At 40.7% G+C, this 5,149-nt stretch overlaps 1 pseudogene; it reads right to left on the bottom strand.

Annotated features, from left to right (window-relative positions):
- Window positions 1-329: 329 nt before the first annotated feature.
- Window positions 330-937, bottom strand: LOC101345864 (rho-related GTP-binding protein RhoQ pseudogene; annotated as a pseudogene).
- Window positions 938-5,149: the final 4,212 nt, after the last annotated feature.

The raw sequence follows: 5,149 nt of genomic DNA, 5'->3' as shown, positions 1-5,149 counted from the left end.
TTCTTTTTTATTATTATTTTTATGTAGATACGACATGATGTGATTGTAGCTTTTTAAACTATGAAACTCCTGAGAGATTGTACCTTCTATTGCAATAAATTATTTATAATAGATTGTGGCTTCAGATGCTGTTTGTGGCTTCTTGGACCTTTAATAAACATTTTTAACGACTCTATAGAATTCTGAGGGCAGTTTTTTTTCTTCAAGTTTTAAACTGCTTCATTATCTATAAGAGGCCTGCGAATAACTGTAGCATTTCATATACTTTCTGAGAGAAATGGACAGTTTCCTTGGCCACTGAAGACATTTCTCACGTAATCAACCAACAGCTATATATCTTGATCCAATTCTTTTTTTTTTTTTTTTTTTACTGTGTGTTTCTTTGGAGTTAAGATAGCTATGCTAGCCTCATCAAAAACAGTCTTCAATCCCTTCTGGGTTAAAGTTGAACATTCCACATAGCAGCATGCTCCTATCTCTTTTGCTAGTTTCTGTCCTCGTTCCACACATACAAGTTTTTCTTTCATATCATTCTGTCTTGCTAAACTTTTGGAGTCATCTTGGAGATAAATCTGAGTTCCTATTAATAAAAAGGGTACAGTTGGTGCATATTCGTTAAGGTCTGGTGTCCACTCCTCTTTCATATTTTCAAATGAGGCTGGATTCACCACAGAGAAGCATATAAGGAAGACATCAGTCATAGGATAAGACAAAGGCCTCAGAAGATCATAGTCTTCCTGTCTGGTCATGTTCTAGAGTCCCAGAAGGTACTGCTTGCCCCTAAGGTGACACTGACTGCATAGTGGTAGAAGACGATGGGCACTTACTCCTCCAGGAAGGGATCGTTGGCGCAGCTCATGAGTAGGCACGTGTTGCCCACCGCCCCATCGCCAACCACCACACACTTGAGCATCAGTGCACTGGGCCCACGAGCCATGCTGCAGTCGACCATAGTCTGGGCATGGCCGTCCCTGGAGTCCCCACCCAGACCCTGGGCTCAGCCCCAGCCTGCCTGGGGGGTCCACCGCCGCTCTGCACAGCAGGACCATCCCCAAACCCCCTGCCTCATGCAGCGGTTCCCCCTGCCGGAGGGGAGCCGGTGATGCGGCCAGGGCGCTGCAGCGGTCTAGGTGGCTGCCTGGTCTCCACCCCAGCCCCCGTTGCCGTACCACCCTGCCTGCTGCCCGGCTGCCCACCGCTCTGGGCCCGCAACCTCTCCCCACCCGGCCTCCCTTGGAGGATCCGCTGGATCATAAGACTGGCCAGCCGGGGAAAACGACAACTTTGGGGAGGACAGTGGTGGGGGGGAGGGCAGGCAGCTCTGCCGCTCAACTGGCCAGGAGAAGGGCCGGTTGAGTGCCGCAGGCGCCTTCCAACTTCGAACTTGCTGGTGAGTGGCCAAGCACATTAACCATTTGCACCATCCAGGACTCCTTGACAAATGTTGTTGTTGGGTGCCATTGGGTTAATTCTGACTCCTAGTGACCCCATGTGACAGAGAAGAACTGCCCTATAGGGTTTTCTTGGCTGTAACCTTTATGGAAGCAAATTGCCAGGTCTTTTCTTCCATGGAGCCGCTGGGTGGGTTCAAACTGCCAACCTTTCGGTTAGCAGCCAAACCCTTAGCTCTTGCGCCTCCTGGGCTCCTTTGAAAAACAATATTAGGTTTGAATTCTCCCATATACCCTATGAGGTCAATATTATGGGGACTGAGTCTCAGAGGGGTTAGGTGATTTGCCCAAAGTCACCCCATCATAACATGCTGCTCTAGAGATCACAGTCCAGACTTCAGCTATCTCATACCATCTTTATGGTTCTATTATTTGCTTAATGTTTTGTCTTTAAATTGACTAGCTTAAAAGATTAAATAAATTTATTTTAAAAGGAAACTTCACATTGTTACTGGTAATGAATAAATAGTGACATAAGTTGAAGGTAATAAATACAATGGGACAACACGATCTACATATAGAAAACCCCACAGAATCCACAAATAAGCTTCTAGAGCTAACAGAAGAATTTAGCAAAGTTGCAGGGTACAAGGTCAACATGCAAAAATCAGTTGGATTTAAATACTCCAGCAATGAGAAATATGAAAAGGAAATTAAGAAAACAATCCCATTTATAATATCTAAAAGAATAAAATACCTGGGAATAAACTTAGCGAGGGATGTGAAAGACTTACACTATGAAAATTATAAAACACTGCTGAAAGACATTAAAGAAGACTTAAACAAATGGAAATACACCCATATTCATAGATTGGAAGACTCAAACACTACCAAAGCGATCTATAGATTCAATGCAATCCCGCTTGCCTGGCTACCACTACCAGCTGTTCTGATCAAGGACAAAACAGAAGGTTCCAGAAGGAGAAAAATATAGAACAAAATTCAAATTCCTAAAAAAGGCCACACCTACTGGACTGATAGAGACGAGAGGAACCCCGAGACTATCACCCTAAGATACCCTTTGAACTTGGCACTGAAGCTATTCCTGGAGGTCAACTTTCAGCCAAATAATAGATTGGCTTATAAAATATCATCCATGAGTAATGTGCTCCCTTAAACAATCAACTACATGAGATCAAATGGTCAGCATTTACCCAAAAGCAAAGATGAGAAGGCAAGGAGGGGAAGGGAAGCTAGGTCAATGGAAACAGAACAAATAGAATGGAAATAATGAGAATGCTGACATATTGTGAAAATTGCAACCAATGTCATGGAACAATTTTATAAAAATTGTTAAATGGGAACCTAATTCGCTATGTAAACTTTCACGTAAAACACAATAAAATATATTTTTAAAAAATCCTGATAAAAATTCCAACAACCTTCTTTACAGAAATAGAAAAATGAATCTTCAATTTTATATGGAAAGACAAGAAGCCTGGAATATACAAAGCAATTTTGAAGAAGAACAAAGTAGGAAGACTCACACTTCCTGATTTCAAAATACACTGTACAGCTACAGTAATCAAAACAGTTTGGTACTAGTATCACAATAGACATATAGTCTGATGGAATAGAATTGAGAGTCCAGAAATAAACCCATACATCTAAGGTCAACTGATTTTCAACAAGAGTGCTAAGTTCATTCAATGGGGAAGGAAGAGTCTTTTTAATAAATGGGGCTGGGATAACTGGATTTCCACATGCAGAAGAATGAACCTGGATCTATGCCTCACACATATATAAAAACCAATTCAAAATGGATCAAGAATGTAAATGAAAACTAAAACCATAAAAGTCTTAGAAAACATAGGGATGTGGTTGCAGGGCCTAGTTTTTAATGATGGATTATCAGATATTATAACAAAAGCACTAACAGCAAAAGACAAAATAGATAGGACCTCATAAAAATTAAATACTTTTGTTCATGCAAGGATTTTGTCGATGAAGCGAAGAGACAACCTATAGATTGGGAGAAAATCTTTGGGAACCATATATCTGCCAAGGATCTAATATCCAAAATACATATAAAACTTCTACAACTTAACAACAAAGAGGATATTCAAATGGCCAACAAGCACATGATAAAATGCTCAACATCATTATCCATTAGAGAGAAGCAAATCAAAACCACCATGAAATATCACTTCACTTCCACGAGCATGGCTAAGATTAAAAAAATGGACAATAACAAATGTTGGCCAGGATGTGGAGAAACTGGAACCCTTATCCATTGCTGGTGGGAATGCAAAATGATGCAACTGCTGTGGAAAACAGTTTGGAGGTTCCTCAAAATGTTAAACATAGAACTATCATATAACTCAGCAATTCCGCTCCTGGGTATATACCAAAGAGACCTGAAAGGAGTAACACGAACAGGCACACGTACAACGATATTCTCTGTAGTACTATTCACAATAGCCAAAGGGTGGAAACAGCCTAAGTGTCTATCAACAGATGAATGGATAAACAAAATGTGGTACATACATACAATGGGATATTACTGAGCCATAAAGAGAAATGAAGTTCTGATACATGCTACAACATGGATGAAGCTTGAAAACATTATGCTGAGTGAAACAAGTTACAAAAGGACAAATATTGTATGATCTCATATATATGAAGTAGGTAAATGTATAGACACCAAAGTTTATTAGCAGTACCAGGGGTGGGAGGGAAGGGGAAAGGGAGCCATTGTTTAGGAAGCCAATGTAGAGAGTTTGTTTATGGGGATGGCAAATTTGGCAATGATATGGTTGCACAGCATGATTAATCTCATTGATGTCACTAAACTGTATACCTGAAAAATGTTAAATTGACAAATGTTGTGTTATATATATTTTTATAACAACAAATAAATAAATAAGAAAACAGAACACGGTTAGTACATTTTAGCCTAATGTGGTTGCTGGTAAAAGTTCGGAGCCTGAGGCTGACTCGCTCTGCTAATCTGAAAGTTAGAAAGTGTTAGAAATGTATTAAAGCCATAATTAGTACCAGGATGAGATACTCTTTGGAAAATCATAAGGATTGAAAGAAAAGTGAAAAAGGAAGAATTTCTTCACCATGTGATTCAGTGTTAACTTAGTGTCATGACCCAGAATCATCTACAATCATCTCTTGAACTGCTGAGGGTACTTGTCCCATAGTTTGGACAACACTATGCACTATTGACATATCTCTGGCAGATGGTGGTGGCAGATCCCTCTACCCATGCCAGAGGTCACCTGAAAGTTTCTGAACAGTTCCTTTGCAAAGCAGCTGGCTTTTTAACTCAGCTGGCGGACTCTTTGTGGCCCACAAGAGCCTGCTTGGTTAGCATGCAGAAGGGACAGGCCTGATGTGCCAAGAGTTAATTCTCCCTCAAACAGCCCTCAGATAAGTAGATGGTGGATAAATACCCCTGATTCCTTAAGCTTTGGAGGGGCAGTTTTGGGAATTGTTCTACATAGTCTCTCGAAGAGTCTGCAGCAAATCTGAGCCTCACTTGACCACAGCAGTAACCTGCTAATTAACACCCCCTTTATTACCTATCCTCCCTTCCTTGTCTCATTCCTTCTCTCCTGCTCCATTCTACCTGGGATTTCCTCCCGAAAGAAACTACTTTCACCCAAAAGTTCTGTTTTTAGGAAATATACCCAACAATTATGTCTTTCCATCAAGAAAGAAAGCAAGGAAGGAAGGAAGAAAAAAAAGGA

The sequence above is a fragment of the Trichechus manatus genome, unplaced genomic scaffold (assembly GCF_000243295.1).
Source record: "Trichechus manatus latirostris isolate Lorelei unplaced genomic scaffold, TriManLat1.0 scaffold00020, whole genome shotgun sequence".
Classification (NCBI taxonomy): Eukaryota; Metazoa; Chordata; class Mammalia; order Sirenia; family Trichechidae; genus Trichechus; species Trichechus manatus.
This window is presented reverse-complemented; position numbering and strand designations above follow the sequence as displayed.